Below are 19,646 nucleotides of genomic sequence, written 5' to 3' on the forward strand. Positions count from 1 at the left end.
GTGTCACATGCAAGTAGGAGGAGTAAGAAGGGTTCCTGGCAAATCCGGGTTATGGATTGCATTTAAAAAGGCCCCGTGGGAGTGCAATGGGCCCCTGTCTTGCTGCTTAGCAATAATGGTATGGGTTTAGGTTCTGCTGTGTGTACTGGTGGTTGACTGCCCCCCAGCCCAGAGTGTGCATGGAAAATTGTCTGGCAGCCTCCCTGACAGCAAGCAGTGATAGTGCCCATGAAGGGGACCTTGTTGGGCCCGCCCCTTTCACGGTTATCGCTTCTCGGCCTTTTGGCTAAGATCAAGTGTAGTATCTGTTCTTATCAGTTTAATATCTGATACGTCCCCTATCTGGGGACCATATATTAAATGGATTTTTGAGAACGGGGGCCGATTTCGAAGCTTGCTTCCGTCGCCCTATGCATTGACCCGATATGGCAGTATCTTCGGGTACAGTGCACCACCCCCTTACAGGGTTAAAAAGAAAGATTCCTACTTTCATTGCTACCTGCTTGCTGGCTAGCCAGCTAGCCAGCCCTGTGGGCCTTGCTGCTGCTGCAGCCAAAAAACAAAAGGTGGTGCTGCTGCTGCTTCTGCTGCTTCTGCTTCTGCTTGTGTCTGGCCCCTGTTGGAGCGTCCAGGCACAGGACTTCTGCTGCTGCTGACTAAATGGCCTCCTTAATTGGATCATTTGAGTAGCCAGCACACCTGTGCAGGTAGGGCATGACATGATAGGCAGCTGCCTTGATAGCGGGTGGGTGCTGAATGTTCCTAATTGACAAAATAAGATTAATGCTTATGAAGAAATATAAAATCTCATCCCTTCCCCAATATCGCGCCACACCCCTACCCCTTAATTCCCTGGTTGAACGTGATGGACATATGTCTTTTTTCGACCGTACTAACTATGTAACTATGTAACATAACATGGGGGGGGGGGGGGGGTCTCCTGGCTGTTCACACAGGTGTGTCATTGCTGTACATTGACCATGCATTGCTTCTGTGGTATTGCAAAGGCAAAGACAAATGCTTCCAGCCATCCATTGCACTAATGGATTGGTCATCAGCTGGCTGTCTATGTCCCGCATCAATATAGACCAAAGTACAGAGGGTTAGGCTATGCTATTGTGCACCTACCTGATGCATCAGAAGGTGCGAGGCCCTTGCTAAATTCTGTGCACAGACTTTGAGATCTATGCTTTAGACTGTATCTAAACCTGCTCCAACATGGACTGACATTCTGGCCTACTTTCAGCCGATGCGACTTGTCTGTCGCTGAACAGTCGCTTTTTATGTATTCAGCACCTATGTATAATGTTGTAAAAATGCTCTAGAAGCTAAAGTCGCAGAAATGTCACACATATTTGGCCTGCAACTTTCTGTGCGACAAATTCAGACAGGAAAAATCAGTATAAATCCTTAGAAAATTATCCCCCAGTGTCTCCATCTGCTGGCGGTATTGAATAAGCATTGCTGCACTGATGGGGTATGCATTAGACGAAAAAAAAGAAGAAAAAGAAGAATAATACGCCCAGAAAAGAGGCGAAAAGGAGAAAAACGTAAAAAAACGTGAAAAAAAAGTAAGAGGAAGAGAAGGGAAAAAAAGGTGGAAATGGGTTTAAAAGTGATTTCGGCGGAGAAATATATATATATATATATATATATATATATATATATATATATATGCGCACACACACACATAGATATAAACGTATTCTCCGTTGAGATATTGCAGCCGCTGCTGTGTCCAGGCCCAGGAGCCTTAGCACTGTGCTGTGATGTCACTCAATACCACTGACATCACTAGGTGTAAACAACATCTCTCCTTTGCTGTGTATGTGACTATGGAGCTGTTTGGTGATGTCGTCTATTACGGCCTTCATAGAAGCAACAGGAGATTGTTGCATCCATCTTGAACCCTCAGAACTACAGTGCTATGATGTCACTCACTTCCACAGGCCTTGCAGAGTGTAAACAACAACAACCCAGCTTTGTTGTGTATGTAACCAAAGGGATTTGTGATGTCACCTAGAACCTTCACAGCAGCGACAGCTTTATGAGGAGCATCAGCACTGCTCTGCCTGAGCAGAACCATCACCGCCATAGGTTGTCAAATAACCCGGATTTAACCCACACAGGTAAGTCCAATGGGGTGCAGGCATGTCCTCTATGCTTACAGCTTCCCGTGGGTGTTGGTTTGATACCGTTTGGGGACAGCCAAGGAGGCATCTGCAGGCAACAAAGGTAGGTGTGTGCTTGTGTGTGTGTTTCCTATGCAGATCCTAAGCCCAGTGTCACATGCAAGTAGGAGGAGTAAGAAGGGTTCCTGGCAAATCCGGGTTATGGATTGCATTTAAAAAGGCCCCGTGGGAGTGCAATGGGCCCCTGTCTTGCTGCTTAGCAATAATGGTATGGGTTTAGGTTCTGCTGTGTGTACTGGTGGTTGACTGCCCCCCAGCCCAGAGTGTGCATGGAAAATTGTCTGGCAGCCTCCCTGACAGCAAGCAGTGATAGTGCCCATGAAGGGGACCTTGTTGGGCCCGCCCCTTTCACGGTTATCGCTTCTCGGCCTTTTGGCTAAGATCAAGTGTAGTATCTGTTCTTATCAGTTTAATATCTGATACGTCCCCTATCTGGGGACCATATATTAAATGGATTTTTGAGAACGGGGGCCGATTTCGAAGCTTGCTTCCGTCGCCCTATGCATTGACCCGATATGGCAGTATCTTCGGGTACAGTGCACCACCCCCTTACAGGGTTAAAAAGAAAGATTCCTACTTTCATTGCTACCTGCTTGCTGGCTAGCCAGCTAGCCAGCCCTGTGGGCCTTGCTGCTGCTGCAGCCAAAAAACAAAAGGTGGTGCTGCTGCTGCTTCTGCTGCTTCTGCTTCTGCTTGTGTCTGGCCCCTGTTGGAGCGTCCAGGCACAGGACTTCTGCTGCTGCTGACTAAATGGCCTCCTTAATTGGATCATTTGAGTAGCCAGCACACCTGTGCAGGTAGGGCATGACATGATAGGCAGCTGCCTTGATAGCGGGTGGGTGCTGAATGTTCCTAATTGACAAAATAAGATTAATGCTTATGAAGAAATATAAAATCTCATCCCTTCCCCAATATCGCGCCACACCCCTACCCCTTAATTCCCTGGTTGAACGTGATGGACATATGTCTTTTTTCGACCGTACTAACTATGTAACTATGTAACATAACATGGGGGGGGGGGGGGGGGTCTCCTGGCTGTTCACACAGGTGTGTCATTGCTGTACATTGACCATGCATTGCTTCTGTGGTATTGCAAAGGCAAAGACAAATGCTTCCAGCCATCCATTGCACTAATGGATTGGTCATCAGCTGGCTGTCTATGTCCCGCATCAATATAGACCAAAGTACAGAGGGTTAGGCTATGCTATTGTGCACCTACCTGATGCATCAGAAGGTGCGAGGCCCTTGCTAAATTCTGTGCACAGACTTTGAGATCTATGCTTTAGACTGTATCTAAACCTGCTCCAACATGGACTGACATTCTGGCCTACTTTCAGCCGATGCGACTTGTCTGTCGCTGAACAGTCGCTTTTTATGTATTCAGCACCTATGTATAATGTTGTAAAAATGCTCTAGAAGCTAAAGTCGCAGAAATGTCACACATATTTGGCCTGCAACTTTCTGTGCGACAAATTCAGACAGGAAAAATCAGTATAAATCCTTAGAAAATTATCCCCCAGTGTCTCCATCTGCTGGCGGTATTGAATAAGCATTGCTGCACTGATGGGGTATGCATTAGACGAAAAAAAAGAAGAAAAAGAAGAATAATACGCCCAGAAAAGAGGCGAAAAGGAGAAAAACGTAAAAAAACGTGAAAAAAAAGTAAGAGGAAGAGAAGGGAAAAAAAGGTGGAAATGGGTTTAAAAGTGATTTCGGCGGAGAAATATATATATATATATATATATATATATATATATATATATATATGCGCACACACACACATAGATATAAACGTATTCTCCGTTGAGATATTGCAGCCGCTGCTGTGTCCAGGCCCAGGAGCCTTAGCACTGTGCTGTGATGTCACTCAATACCACTGACATCACTAGGTGTAAACAACATCTCTCCTTTGCTGTGTATGTGACTATGGAGCTGTTTGGTGATGTCGTCTATTACGGCCTTCATAGAAGCAACAGGAGATTGTTGCATCCATCTTGAACCCTCAGAACTACAGTGCTATGATGTCACTCACTTCCACAGGCCTTGCAGAGTGTAAACAACAACAACCCAGCTTTGTTGTGTATGTAACCATAGGGATTTGTGATGTCACCTAGAACCTTCACAGCAGCGACAGCTTTATGAGGAGCATCAGCACTGCTCTGCCTGAGCAGAACCATCACCGCCATAGGTTGTCAAATAACCCGGATTTAACCCACACAGGTAAGTCCAATGGGGTGCAGGCATGTCCTCTATGCTTACAGCTTCCCGTGGGTGTTGGTTTGATACCGTTTGGGGACAGCCAAGGAGGCATCTGCAGGCAACAAAGGTAGGTGTGTGCTTGTGTGTGTGTTTCCTATGCAGATCCTAAGCCCAGTGTCACATGCAAGTAGGAGGAGTAAGAAGGGTTCCTGGCAAATCCGGGTTATGGATTGCATTTAAAAAGGCCCCGTGGGAGTGCAATGGGCCCCTGTCTTGCTGCTTAGCAATAATGGTATGGGTTTAGGTTCTGCTGTGTGTACTGGTGGTTGACTGCCCCCCAGCCCAGAGTGTGCATGGAAAATTGTCTGGCAGCCTCCCTGACAGCAAGCAGTGATAGTGCCCATGAAGGGGACCTTGTTGGGCCCGCCCCTTTCACGGTTATCGCTTCTCGGCCTTTTGGCTAAGATCAAGTGTAGTATCTGTTCTTATCAGTTTAATATCTGATACGTCCCCTATCTGGGGACCATATATTAAATGGATTTTTGAGAACGGGGGCCGATTTCGAAGCTTGCTTCCGTCGCCCTATGCATTGACCCGATATGGCAGTATCTTCGGGTACAGTGCACCACCCCCTTACAGGGTTAAAAAGAAAGATTCCTACTTTCATTGCTACCTGCTTGCTGGCTAGCCAGCTAGCCAGCCCTGTGGGCCTTGCTGCTGCTGCAGCCAAAAAACAAAAGGTGGTGCTGCTGCTGCTTCTGCTGCTTCTGCTTCTGCTTGTGTCTGGCCCCTGTTGGAGCGTCCAGGCACAGGACTTCTGCTGCTGCTGACTAAATGGCCTCCTTAATTGGATCATTTGAGTAGCCAGCACACCTGTGCAGGTAGGGCATGACATGATAGGCAGCTGCCTTGATAGCGGGTGGGTGCTGAATGTTCCTAATTGACAAAATAAGATTAATGCTTATGAAGAAATATAAAATCTCATCCCTTCCCCAATATCGCGCCACACCCCTACCCCTTAATTCCCTGGTTGAACGTGATGGACATATGTCTTTTTTCGACCGTACTAACTATGTAACTATGTAACATAACATGGGGGGGGGGGGGGGTCTCCTGGCTGTTCACACAGGTGTGTCATTGCTGTACATTGACCATGCATTGCTTCTGTGGTATTGCAAAGGCAAAGACAAATGCTTCCAGCCATCCATTGCACTAATGGATTGGTCATCAGCTGGCTGTCTATGTCCCGCATCAATATAGACCAAAGTACAGAGGGTTAGGCTATGCTATTGTGCACCTACCTGATGCATCAGAAGGTGCGAGGCCCTTGCTAAATTCTGTGCACAGACTTTGAGATCTATGCTTTAGACTGTATCTAAACCTGCTCCAACATGGACTGACATTCTGGCCTACTTTCAGCCGATGCGACTTGTCTGTCGCTGAACAGTCGCTTTTTATGTATTCAGCACCTATGTATAATGTTGTAAAAATGCTCTAGAAGCTAAAGTCGCAGAAATGTCACACATATTTGGCCTGCAACTTTCTGTGCGACAAATTCAGACAGGAAAAATCAGTATAAATCCTTAGAAAATTATCCCCCAGTGTCTCCATCTGCTGGCGGTATTGAATAAGCATTGCTGCACTGATGGGGTATGCATTAGACGAAAAAAAAAAGAAGAAAAAGAAGAATAATACGCCCAGAAAAGAGGCGAAAAGGAGAAAAACGTAAAAAAACGTGAAAAAAAAGTAAGAGGAAGAGAAGGGAAAAAAAGGTGGAAATGGGTTTAAAAGTGATTTCGGCGGAGAAATATATATATATATATATATATATATATATATATATATATATATATATGCGCACACACACACATAGATATAAACGTATTCTCCGTTGAGATATTGCAGCCGCTGCTGTGTCCAGGCCCAGGAGCCTTAGCACTGTGCTGTGATGTCACTCAATACCACTGACATCACTAGGTGTAAACAACATCTCTCCTTTGCTGTGTATGTGACTATGGAGCTGTTTGGTGATGTCGTCTATTACGGCCTTCATAGAAGCAACAGGAGATTGTTGCATCCATCTTGAACCCTCAGAACTACAGTGCTATGATGTCACTCACTTCCACAGGCCTTGCAGAGTGTAAACAACAACAACCCAGCTTTGTTGTGTATGTAACCAAAGGGATTTGTGATGTCACCTAGAACCTTCACAGCAGCGACAGCTTTATGAGGAGCATCAGCACTGCTCTGCCTGAGCAGAACCATCACCGCCATAGGTTGTCAAATAACCCGGATTTAACCCACACAGGTAAGTCCAATGGGGTGCAGGCATGTCCTCTATGCTTACAGCTTCCCGTGGGTGTTGGTTTGATACCGTTTGGGGACAGCCAAGGAGGCATCTGCAGGCAACAAAGGTAGGTGTGTGCTTGTGTGTGTGTTTCCTATGCAGATCCTAAGCCCAGTGTCACATGCAAGTAGGAGGAGTAAGAAGGGTTCCTGGCAAATCCGGGTTATGGATTGCATTTAAAAAGGCCCCGTGGGAGTGCAATGGGCCCCTGTCTTGCTGCTTAGCAATAATGGTATGGGTTTAGGTTCTGCTGTGTGTACTGGTGGTTGACTGCCCCCCAGCCCAGAGTGTGCATGGAAAATTGTCTGGCAGCCTCCCTGACAGCAAGCAGTGATAGTGCCCATGAAGGGGACCTTGTTGGGCCCGCCCCTTTCACGGTTATCGCTTCTCGGCCTTTTGGCTAAGATCAAGTGTAGTATCTGTTCTTATCAGTTTAATATCTGATACGTCCCCTATCTGGGGACCATATATTAAATGGATTTTTGAGAACGGGGGCCGATTTCGAAGCTTGCTTCCGTCGCCCTATGCATTGACCCGATATGGCAGTATCTTCGGGTACAGTGCACCACCCCCTTACAGGGTTAAAAAGAAAGATTCCTACTTTCATTGCTACCTGCTTGCTGGCTAGCCAGCTAGCCAGCCTTGTGGGCCTTGCTGCAGCCAAAAAACAAAAGGTGGTGCTGCTGCTGCTTCTGCTGCTTCTGCTTCTGCTTGTGTCTGGCCCCTGTTGGAGCGTCCAGGCACAGGACTTCTGCTGCTGCTGACTAAATGGCCTCCTTAATTGGATCATTTGAGTAGCCAGCACACCTGTGCAGGTAGGGCATGACATGATAGGCAGCTGCCTTGATAGCGGGTGGGTGCTGAATGTTCCTAATTGACAAAATAAGATTAATGCTTATGAAGAAATATAAAATCTCATCCCTTCCCCAATATCGTGCCACACCCCTACCCCTTAATTCCCTGGTTGAACGTGATGGACATATGTCTTTTTTCGACCGTACTAACTATGTAACTATGTAACATAACATGGGGGGGGGGGGGTCTCCTGGCTGTTCACACAGGTGTGTCATTGCTGTACATTGACCATGCATTGCTTCTGTGGTATTGCAAAGGCAAAGACAAATGCTTCCAGCCATCCATTGCACTAATGGATTGGTCATCAGCTGGCTGTCTATGTCCCGCATCAATATAGACCAAAGTACAGAGGGTTAGGCTATGCTATTGTGCACCTACCTGATGCATCAGAAGGTGCGAGGCCCTTGCTAAATTCTGTGCACAGACTTTGAGATCTATGCTTTAGACTGTATCTAAACCTGCTCCAACATGGACTGACATTCTGGCCTACTTTCAGCCGATGCGACTTGTCTGTCGCTGAACAGTCGCTTTTTATGTATTCAGCACCTATGTATAATGTTGTAAAAATGCTCTAGAAGCTAAAGTCGCAGAAATGTCACACATATTTGGCCTGCAACTTTCTGTGCGACAAATTCAGACAGGAAAAATCAGTATAAATCCTTAGAAAATTATCCCCCAGTGTCTCCATCTGCTGGCGGTATTGAATAAGCATTGCTGCACTGATGGGGTATGCATTAGACGAAAAAAAAGAAGAAAAAGAAGAATAATACGCCCAGAAAAGAGGCGAAAAGGAGAAAAACGTAAAAAAACCTGAAAAAAAAGTAAGAGGAAGAGAAGGGAAAAAAAGGTGGAAATGGGTTTAAAAGTGATTTCGGCGGAGAAATATATATATATATATATATATATATATATATATATATATATATATGCGCACACACATAGATATAAACGTATTCTCCGTTGAGATATTGCAGCCGCTGCTGTGTCCAGGCCCAGGAGCCTTAGCACTGTGCTGTGATGTCACTCAATACCACTGACATCACTAGGTGTAAACAACATCTCTCCTTTGCTGTGTATGTGACTATGGAGCTGTTTGGTGATGTCGTCTATTACGGCCTTCATAGAAGCAACAGGAGATTGTTGCATCCATCTTGAACCCTCAGAACTACAGTGCTATGATGTCACTCACTTCCACAGGCCTTGCAGAGTGTAAACAACAACAACCCAGCTTTGTTGTGTATGTAACCAAAGGGATTTGTGATGTCACCTAGAACCTTCACAGCAGCGACAGCTTTATGAGGAGCATCAGCACTGCTCTGCCTGAGCAGAACCATCACCGCCATAGGTTGTCAAATAACCCGGATTTAACCCACACAGGTAAGTCCAATGGGGTGCAGGCATGTCCTCTATGCTTACAGCTTCCCGTGGGTGTTGGTTTGATACCGTTTGGGGACAGCCAAGGAGGCATCTGCAGGCAACAAAGGTAGGTGTGTGCTTGTGTGTGTGTTTCCTATGCAGATCCTAAGCCCAGTGTCACATGCAAGTAGGAGGAGTAAGAAGGGTTCCTGGCAAATCCGGGTTATGGATTGCATTTAAAAAGGCCCCGTGGGAGTGCAATGGGCCCCTGTCTTGCTGCTTAGCAATAATGGTATGGGTTTAGGTTCTGCTGTGTGTACTGGTGGTTGACTGCCCCCCAGCCCAGAGTGTGCATGGAAAATTGTCTGGCAGCCTCCCTGACAGCAAGCAGTGATAGTGCCCATGAAGGGGACCTTGTTGGGCCCGCCTCTTTCACGGTTATCGCTTCTCGGCCTTTTGGCTAAGATCACGTGTGGATTTCTGTGCGTGGTTTGGGTTGAAAGGAGTGGGGATCGGGGCCCTCTTTACGGGGGGCCCTGGATTGTTGCTGAGCTGCGATCGTGGGTTTTACCTGCAAAAATGAGCGAGAAGGCGCGTGGACTTGAGGACACGGTGCGGATCTACGTTCCTGGCGAGCACCGGGGGACGATCGGACTTGACCAAATCGTTGTGGAGATTCTTCGCAAGCTTGATTACCTACAGGTATGGAATGTATTGGCTATACAGGATTTTCCTAGGCAAGGAATTTATGATATTACTTTTTGTGGTTCTGAGATTTGCCAGAGAGTCTATATGGATCTTGAAGAAATGAAGAGGAAAAGTGAGCCTGCTATAATGAAGAAGATTAAAGTGGAACCGTTATTTATGAATACAACAAAGGTAGTAATTGTCCACATGTATAATCCTAAGGTTTCTGATGAAATGGTTACAAACTTTTTGTTCCGGTATTGCGAGGAAGTGAAATTTATAGGAAGACTTAAGAACAAGTTTGGGTACTTTAATTGTAAGAGAAAGTTTATTGTAAAATTTAAAAAAGATGAAGGAATGCAAGATGGAAGGAAGAGCATACCACAGGTGTTTTCTATCGGAGGAGAGAGAGGTTTCTGCTTTTATGAAGGCCAGTTGCAATATTGTAGAAAGTGCCATGCCTATGGCCATGTGCAGGATTATTGCCCTGAGAAAGGAGAATGTTGCAGAAATTGTGGGAAAACTGGTCATGAAGCAAGTATCTGTACAGAGAAGAAGACATGTGATATCTGTGGAAGTGAGGAACATTTGGCAAGAGGCTGTGATATGTGGTATAAAAAGAAGAGAAGTTATGCTGATGCAGCTGGGAATAGAGGAGAACAAAGAGAAAAAGGGGGAGGGAGGTTTGTTCCTGGAGTTGGTGAGAGTGTGAGTGTGAGTGTTAATGTGGCACAGGTGGCTGAGGAAAGTTCTGTGATAGTGGAGCACATTAGCACTCAGGAGAGGTCAGGGGAGGAGGGTGTTTCCACTGCTGTGACTGGTGAGGAGACAGGTGTGGGAGGTGAATTTACCTTGGTGAAAAAGAAAAAAGCAAAAAAAGTGAAAGTGGTGGAGAAAATTGAGACAGTGTATGGTGATGTTCTTTCTAGTGAAGAGGCTATGGATGATATTGAATGTCCAAACCCAATTGTGGGGGAGGAGGAGGGAATGGAAGTTGTTGGGTCATCTCAGAGATCTCTAACACCTGGTCAGAGAGTTTCTCGCAGTAAGGAAGAAGAGGAGGAGGAAGATGAGGATGTGCAGGTGGTGAATAAAAGGTGTAAGACAGGGAGCTGGTCTGAGGATCAGGAAGCCCTTGTTCTTGGTAGTGATAATGAAATAGACAGGGACTCTAACATAGGGTCGCCTGATTGTTTTGCAAGTTTACATAGGAAAGTTGAAGGCCAAAATGTTAATTTCTAAGTTAAGATGGATTTTAAAGCATTTGGTTTTCTTTTCCTAGTTATTATGACTTTGGTTGTAACAACTATTAATGTAAGAAGTATTGAGTCTGAAATTAGGAGAGCTGCAATTTTTGATATTCTTGAGAATGTTAGAAGTGATGTGATATGTTTACAGGAGTGTGCAATAAAGTCAGCACCTTATGCAAATGAGTGGAAGTGTGGGCAGTCCTTCTGGTCCACATGTGCAGAAAACAAAAATGAAGGTGTGGGGATTTTATTGCGAAACAGGGACATTAAAGTTTTAAATTGCCAAATTTTAGTACCTGGTCGTTGTATGGTTTTAATTTTTGAGGTTTTGGGCCAGAGGATGAGAATTTTTAATGTGTATGCTCCAGCAGAAAAACAAGCACGTTTGTCTTTTTTAGAGTCCCTTAAGTTTTTTATCCCTGGTCGTGAAGATACTATTATTGTTGGCGATTTTAACTGCATTAGATCCGTCAATGATCGTGAGAGCTCTGCTGAGGTTAGAACTGATATTACTTCCAATGTTTTAAATCAAATTATTCAAGACTTGCATTTTACTGATGTTGGACTGATGGTTAGCACTGATGAAAGATATACGTACATATCAGATAGTGGCCGCTGTAAATCCCGGATCGATTACATCCTGGTCTCTGATGGGATTAAGGTGGTCCGGTGCAATCAAATGATGTCAACTTTCTCAGACCACAAGATGGTGTCGGCTGAGATAAGTGTCACAGAGTCCCTTCATTTTGGGAGGGGGCTCTGGAAATTAAATGTAAGTCTATTGGAAGATGAGGAAGTAATGGCTGGTTTTAATCATGTGTTTTTATCCTGTGTTTCTAAACAACCTGATTTTTGTAATGTCTTAGTGTGGTGGGAATGGGCTAAAGGAGAGTTTTCTAATTTCTTTAAGATGTTTTGCATAAAGAGAGCACAAGAGAAGAGGAGGAGTGATGAAAGGCTTGTATCCCGGTTAGAGACTCTCTATAAGTTTAAACGTGTTGGTGTGGAGGTGGAGGATGAGATTGTTAAGGTGAAGGGGGAGATGAAAAAAAGGTTGTTGGAAAAGGGAAGGAATATTGTATATAAGTCTAAAGTGCAGCACCTAGAAGAAAATGAGCAGTGTACACGGTATTTCTTTAAAAAATGTTTTAATGCTAAAGGTGTTTTTAAATCTGTTTTTACCCCTACGGGGGAAGTTTTTGGAGAGGAGATGGTGAAGGAGATTGGCAGATTTTATGAGACACTCTTTAGTAATAAGAGCAGAGCCAGTGAGACGGAGATGAATGATTATTGTAATATTTTGGAGAATAATGTTCCTGTTGAAAAAGTTGATTTTTTGATTGATGATGTTAGTGAAGGGGAGATCAAGCAGGCCCTGGATAAGATGGCCAAAGGGAAGACACCAGGCTGTGATGGTCTCCCCGCTGAGTTTTATTCCGCGTTCTGGAATATTTTAAGTAAAGAGTTTACACGGGTGGTGCAATATGTTTTTAACTCAGGTGTTTTAGCTGAATCTATGAAGAAAGGGGTCATAACATTAATTCATAAAAAAGGTGATGGCAGAGATCTTAAAAATTGGAGACCTATAACTTTATTAAATTGTGACTACAAGATAATTGCTAAGATTGTGGCTAATAGACTGAGTGATGTAGTGGACCACCTTGTAGGAGAATACCAAGTTTGTGCAGTACCGAAAAGAAAAATAACAGATAATTTATTGCTTTTAAGAGACTCTATTTATTACAGTAACTTTAACAAGAATGCACTGTTTGTTGAGTCCATAGATTTCGAAAAGGCTTATGATAAGGTTGCACATGATTTTATGTTCATTGTTTTAAAACACTTAGGTATTCCAGAAAAGTTATTATCTGTTATTATGAGTTTTTATCATGGGGTGACAAGTCAGATTTTAGTAAATGGGCATGTGGGGCCTGCTTTTAATGTCTTGTCTGGAGTCAGACAGGGATGCCCACTCTCCCCAATTCTGTTTATATGCGTTATAGAGGGCCTGTTGAAGAATGTGCAGAAAGATAAATGTGTGAGTGGTGTTTTTATTCCAGGTAGTGATGGTAGTAAGTTAAAGGTCTTAAGTTATATGGACGATGTGGTTTTTACTTGTACATCCCAAGCAGATCTCAACAGAGTAAATTTGCATGTGAGGATTTTTTGTTGTGTGGCTGGGATGAATGTGAACTGGGGGAAGTGCCAATTATGCAGTCTTGGGAACCAAGAGAATATAGTAGTGGATGGTGTTAAGGAAAAAGAAGACATTGAAGTGCTAGGAGTGATATTTGACAAAGACCTCAAAGGAAAGAAAAGTTATGAGACTTTGGACAGTAAAATTGAGAAGAAGCTATCCTTCTGGAGGTTAAGGAACTTGTCACTTAAAGGGAAAGTTCTTATCATTAAGTCTGTAATCCTACCGCTTCTCTTGTATACGGCTATGGTGCTTCCTCCAGGGAAGTTATGGACTAGGAGAGTCACAAGGAAGCTTTTTGTGTTCTTCTGGGGGTCTAAGATGGAGAAAATGAGAAGAGAAGAAGTGATGAAGAGTATGAATTTGGGCGGATATAACTTTCCAAACATTGATCTGTTTTTAAAGGTGCACTATTTTCTTTTAATTTTTAAATTGATACAGTGCAATAATAGGGCGGCAGACATGAGTAAATACCTTGCAGGATGGTTGTTTTCCAAATGGGGCTGGTGTGAGAGGGATTTGAGGAGACCCATAGCACATGTGATACCTACCTTCTATGTGCTCCTCAGGTCTTTCAATGATCAATTTGGTTTGAGCTCTTTAGGTGAACCTGATAAAAAGAAAATAGAACAAGAAATAAGGAAAAATGAGAGATTATATGAAGTACCATTCTGCACTAATGCTCAGTCTGTGAAGATTTGGAAGTTTTTTAAAGTTATTAGACTATCAAACAGACAAAAAGACGTTAGTTGGATGTCCTTTCATGGCTGCCTCCCAACCCGATCTTTTTTAAATGGAAGAGGTTTGAGAATAAGTGACAGATGCCCAAGAGAGGGTTGTGGAGGTAGAGAAGACTTAGTGCACCTTTATTGGGACTGTTTTTATGCAAAAGAATTTTTTATGTTTTTAAAGAGGTTTTTAATCCAACTCACTGGATATAACAGTTTTTCTTTTGAGAAAGTTTTTATTGGTCAAGATCTTAGTAAAAAGGAAGATACACGTACTAATTGGATTCTTTTTTCTGTTTTTAAAGAGGTTTTATGGGACTCACGCAATTTGCTTGTTTTTAAAAATGTTGTTATTTCTCCGAGGGAATTGAAAAGATTGTTTTTAGGAAGGATTTTTACTATCTTTCTACTGGACAAAAAGAGAATTGGTGAAGAAGAAGCGGAGAAAATCTGGATGCATACACGATGGAAGAATTTATAAGAAGTACGTAAAGGAGAAAGCTGTAAGTTTTTGACCAATTTCTGTGATTGTTTTTGACATGTTTTTTTGTTTTGTTGTTTAGTCACTTTTTCTTGGCACTCGGTTCCCTTAGTTAGTTTTTTCCGTATGATGTTTTTTCAGATATTGTTTTAAGTGACGAGTCTTGGTAGGTGACCTGATGATCGTCCAAACAATAGTCTGTAACTGAGGAAAAAAAAAAAAAAAAAAAAAAAAAAAAAAAAAAAAAAAAAAAAATCTGTTCTTATCAGTTTAATATCTGATACGTCCCCTATCTGGGGACCATATATTAAATGGATTTTTGAGAACGGGGGCCGATTTCGAAGCTTGCTTCCGTCGCCCTATGCATTGACCCGATATGGCAGTATCTTCGGGTACAGTGCACCACCCCCTTACAGGGTTAAAAAGAAAGATTCCTACTTTCATTGCTACCTGCTTGCTGGCTAGCCAGCTAGCCAGCCCTGTGGGCCTTGCTGCTGCTGCAGCCAAAAAACAAAAGGTGGTGCTGCTGCTGCTTCTGCTGCTTCTGCTTCTGCTTGTGTCTGGCCCCTGTTGGAGCGTCCAGGCACAGGACTTCTGCTGCTGCTGACTAAATGGCCTCCTTAATTGGATCATTTGAGTAGCCAGCACACCTGTGCAGGTAGGGCATGACATGATAGGCAGCTGCCTTGATAGCGGGTGGGTGCTGAATGTTCCTAATTGACAAAATAAGATTAATGCTTATGAAGAAATATAAAATCTCATCCCTTCCCCAATATCGTGCCACACCCCTACCCCTTAATTCCCTGGTTGAACGTGATGGACATATGTCTTTTTTCGACCGTACTAACTATGTAACTATGTAACATAACATGGGGGGGGGGGGGGGGGTCTCCTGGCTGTTCACACAGGTGTGTCATTGCTGTACATTGACCATGCATTGCTTCTGTGGTATTGCAAAGGCAAAGACAAATACTTCCAGCCATCCATTGCACTAATGGATTGGTCATCAGCTGGCTGTCTATGTCCCGCATCAATATAGACCAAAGTACAGAGGGTTAGGCTATGCTATTGTGCACCTACCTGATGCATCAGAAGGTGCGAGGCCCTTGCTAAATTCTGTGCACAGACTTTGAGATCTATGCTTTAGACTGTATCTAAACCTGCTCCAACATGGACTGACATTCTGGCCTACTTTCAGCCGATGCGACTTGTCTGTCGCTGAACAGTCGCTTTTTATGTATTCAGCACCTATGTATAATGTTGTAAAAATGCTCTAGAAGCTAAAGTCGCAGAAATGTCACACATATTTGGCCTGCAACTTTCTGTGCGACAAATTCAGACAGGAAAAATCAGTATAAATCCTTAGAAAATTATCCCCCAGTGTCTCCATCTGCTGGCGGTATTGAATAAGCATTGCTGCACTGATGGGGTATGCATTAGACGAAAAAAAAGAAGAAAAAGAAGAATAATACGCCCAGAAAAGAGGCGAAAAGGAGAAAAACGTAAAAAAACGTGAAAAAAAAGTAAGAGGAAGAGAAGGGAAAAAAAGGTGGAAATGGGTTTAAAAGTGATTTCGGCGGAGAAATATATATATATATATATATATATATATATATATATATATATATGCGCACACACACACATAGATATAAACGTATTCTCCGTTGAGATATTGCAGCCGCTGCTGTGTCCAGGCCCAGGAGCCTTAGCACTGTGCTGTGATGTCACTCAATACCACTGACATCACTAGGTGTAAACAACATCTCTCCTTTGCTGTGTATGTGACTATGGAGCTGTTTGGTGATGTCGTCTATTACGGCCTTCATAGAAGCAACAGGAGATTGTTGCATCCATCTTGAACCCTCAGAACTACAGTGCTATGATGTCACTCACTTCCACAGGCCTTGCAGAGTGTAAACAACAACAACCCAGCTTTGTTGTGTATGTAACCAAAGGGATTTGTGATGTCACCTAGAACCTTCACAGCAGCGACAGCTTTATGAGGAGCATCAGCACTGCTCTGCCTGAGCAGAACCATCACCGCCATAGGTTGTCAAATAACCCGGATTTAACCCACACAGGTAAGTCCAATGGGGTGCAGGCATGTCCTCTATGCTTACAGCTTCCCGTGGGTGTTGGTTTGATACCGTTTGGGGACAGCCAAGGAGGCATCTGCAGGCAACAAAGGTAGGTGTGTGCTTGTGTGTGTGTTTCCTATGCAGATCCTAAGCCCAGTGTCACATGCAAGTAGGAGGAGTAAGAAGGGTTCCTGGCAAATCCGGGTTATGGATTGCATTTAAAAAGGCCCCGTGGGAGTGCAATGGGCCCCTGTCTTGCTGCTTAGCAATAATGGTATGGGTTTAGGTTCTGCTGTGTGTACTGGTGGTTGACTGCCCCCCAGCCCAGAGTGTGCATGGAAAATTGTCTGGCAGCCTCCCTGACAGCAAGCAGTGATAGTGCCCATGAAGGGGACCTTGTTGGGCCCGCCCCTTTCACGGTTATCGCTTCTCGGCCTTTTGGCTCAGATCAAGTGTAAACTTGGTCTGGGTCAGGGGTGCGTGTTTCTCTGCTTGCAGAGGGTTTTTTTCAGGAGGCGATACTGTGGTCTCAGACCGACAGAGAAGATGGCAGCTGGATTCGTTAAGAACACTATTCGGGTGAAGGTGGAGGTTTCTGATGTGGAGAAGAATAAGATCACGTTTGTGGGGCGTCGTTTGGTGGAGGACATGGCCGGGATACCGATGAAGGACGTCTTTTGCTTACAGGAAAGTAAGCGGCAAGGTATATATGATGTGAGTTTCTACACTATTAATGGGTGCCTGTCCTTTTACCAGAGCCTGCGTGAGAATGTGGAAAATACCATTATGAAGAATGTGTCATTTGAGCCTTTGTTTGAGTTGGAGGAGAAACCCCTTTTAGTCCGTGTATACAACCCGTTTATGGATGTGAAGTTGGTGGAAAATTTTTTGAAGCAGTACTGTGAGACTGTCAGAGGAGGGATTGCACAGAAGAGCATATTGGGAGTGTTTAATGCGGAGTATAAGTTTTTGGTGAAGTTGAAGCAAGATGCCAGTGGAATTTACGGAGTGCAGCATCCCCCGGCGAGTTTTTCTATTGCGGGGCAGAGAGGTTATCTTACCTACCCTGGGCAGCCCATGTTCTGCAGAAAGTGCCATATGTTTGGGCATGTGAAGGAGAATTGTGCGGCTGTGAGAGTGTGCAGGAATTGCCAGAAAGAGGGACATGAGGCCAATGCGTGTCCTGAGCCAAAAAAATGCCATGTATGTGGAGAGGCTGGACATGTGATGAGAGAGTGCCCGGAAGAGAGAAAAAGGAGGGAGGAGGAGAAGATCGAAAGACAGAAAGAGGTAGAAAGGAAGCAGGAGGAGGGAAAGAGATACCTGGAAGAGAGAGATAAAATGGAGACAAGTGCTGTGATGGAGGGGACTCCAGTTTTGGAGGGGACTCCAGTTTTGGAGGGGTCTCCAATTTTGGAGGGAAATCCAATTTTGGAGGGAAAGCCCATTTTGGAGGGAAAACCCGTTTTGGCGGGAAAACCTGGACTTAAGCTTATGGAGAGCAAGACTGTGGCTGTGGTGCAGAAGGAGTTGGAGGAAGAGATGGAGAATGAGCCTGTGATTGAAGATTTTACTACCGATTCAGAGAGTGCTGTGTCTTCAGGAAGGCATAGAGGGAAGAAAGTGGCGGATGATTTGTGTCACAGGTATCCAAAAAAAGCGAGAAAGAAAGAATGGGCTGAGAGGAGTGAGGAGACTTCGTTTAGTTCGAGAAACCCTTTCGAACCATTATTTAGATCCGAGGTGGATCAGGAAGGTCATGGACAAGTACCGCTTGGTACCTTAACCCGTAGAACATCGCATTGATTGGTGTTTTCTTTTGTATATAGGTGATTGTTTTGTTGTGTTTTTTTCCTTTGTTTTTTTTCATATGGGGATAGTAGTATGTCTTTTAAAATAATTTCATCTAATGTTAGGGTGTTTAGGAGTAGGGTTAGGAGGGCTGCAATTTTGCAGGAGTTGGCAGGTATGGGGGCTGATGTTATTTGTGTACAAGAGTGTGGGTTGGTGGAAGAGGTAGGGAAGGGGGAGTGGGGATATGGGGATTCTGTGTGGTCTATGTCTTCTGTAAATAGGAATGATGGGGTTGGTGTGTTATTTAAGGATAAGAGGTTCAAGGTAGAGAGCCATACAGTGATTGAAGAGGGAAGGTGTTTGATGGTTAAGGTGGAGGTGGGTGGAGTTAAGGTTCGAATATTTAATGTGTATGCGTCTGTTAAGAAGAATGAGAGGGTGGAGTTGTTTGAGAAGTTAAAGTTGTTTTTGCCGGGGAGAGAGCCTATGGTATGTGTGGGGGATTTCAATTGTGAGATTGAAGGGAGTAAGATCGATGTATCTGGTAGGATGTTGAGGAATGTGGTGAATGATTTGAGGTTGCAAGATGTGGCTAAGTTGTGTAATGTTGATGTGTGTCCGACTTATTTTTCAGATAGGGGAAAGTGTGCTTCAAGATTGGATATGTGTTTTGTGTCAAAAGGAGTGGTGGGTAGGGAGTATATGCAAATGAAGGTATTGTATTCAGATCATGAGTGTGTAAGATGTGATTTGGGGTTTAATGTGGAATGTTTGAGTGGGCGGGGTTTATGGAAATTGAATGTTAGTTTGATGGAGGAGGGAGGGGTGTATGAGAGGTATGTGAAGAAGTATGAGGTTTGGAAGAGGAGGAAAGCTGATTTTGTGGATGTATTGCAGTGGTGGAGTTGGGTGAAGGAGAGAACGCATGTTTTCTTTAAAAGAGAGGGGTATAAGAGAGCTGCGGGAAAGAGAAGAAGGTATGAGTGGCTGCAGAAGAGATTGATCTTTTTGAAAAAATGGAGGAAGAGTGGTGGTTGTGTGGAGAGTGAGATTGAAGAGATTAAGAAGGAAGTAGAGAAGTGGATGTTGGAGAGAGGAAGAGAGATTGTGTATCAGGCTAAGTTGAATAAGTTGGAGAAGGGTGAGAGATGCTCAAGGTTTTTCTTTAAAAGGGTGTCTGGTAAAAGAGAGGAGTTGATAGAGGTGTATGATAAGGATGGTGTGATGGTTAAAGGAAAAAGAGTGTTGAGTGTGGTTGAGGATTTTTATAAGGATTTATATGCTGAGAAGGAGTGTGATATGGGTCTGCAGTCTGAGGTGATTGGGAAGATTGAGAGCAGAGTGCATGACAGGGAGGCAGATAGCCTGGTGAAAGGTGTGGGAGTGAAAGAATTGGAGTTGGTGATTAAAAGTATGGCTAGAAATAAGACACCAGGTGAGGATGGGTTGCCGGTGGAATTTTATGCTAGAATGTGGGAGACG

At 44.1% G+C, this 19,646-nt stretch overlaps 4 non-coding genes and 1 pseudogene across 4 annotated transcripts; all 5 read left to right on the plus strand.

The window, feature by feature from the left end:
• Nucleotides 1-266: 266 nt before the first annotated feature.
• Nucleotides 267-457, plus strand: LOC130343034 (U2 spliceosomal RNA). The gene has a single exon (XR_008882466.1). It is a non-coding gene; the product is annotated as a U2 spliceosomal RNA (small nuclear RNA).
• A 2,091-nt stretch (nucleotides 458-2,548) lies between these two features.
• Nucleotides 2,549-2,739, plus strand: LOC130343035 (U2 spliceosomal RNA). Its single transcript, XR_008882467.1, has one exon. It is a non-coding gene; the product is annotated as a U2 spliceosomal RNA (small nuclear RNA).
• A 2,092-nt stretch (nucleotides 2,740-4,831) lies between these two features.
• Nucleotides 4,832-5,022, plus strand: LOC130343036 (U2 spliceosomal RNA). The gene has a single exon (XR_008882468.1). It is a non-coding gene; the product is annotated as a U2 spliceosomal RNA (small nuclear RNA).
• Nucleotides 5,023-7,118: 2,096 nt separating this feature from the next.
• Nucleotides 7,119-7,309, plus strand: LOC130343037 (U2 spliceosomal RNA). Its single transcript, XR_008882469.1, has one exon. It is a non-coding gene; the product is annotated as a U2 spliceosomal RNA (small nuclear RNA).
• A 7,220-nt stretch (nucleotides 7,310-14,529) lies between these two features.
• Nucleotides 14,530-14,700, plus strand: LOC130342990 (U2 spliceosomal RNA; annotated as a pseudogene).
• The last annotated feature ends 4,946 nt before the right edge of the window (nucleotides 14,701-19,646 follow it).

Source organism: Hyla sarda, unplaced genomic scaffold, assembly GCF_029499605.1.
Source record: "Hyla sarda isolate aHylSar1 unplaced genomic scaffold, aHylSar1.hap1 scaffold_665, whole genome shotgun sequence".
In the NCBI taxonomy this organism is placed as follows: Eukaryota; Metazoa; Chordata; class Amphibia; order Anura; family Hylidae; genus Hyla; species Hyla sarda.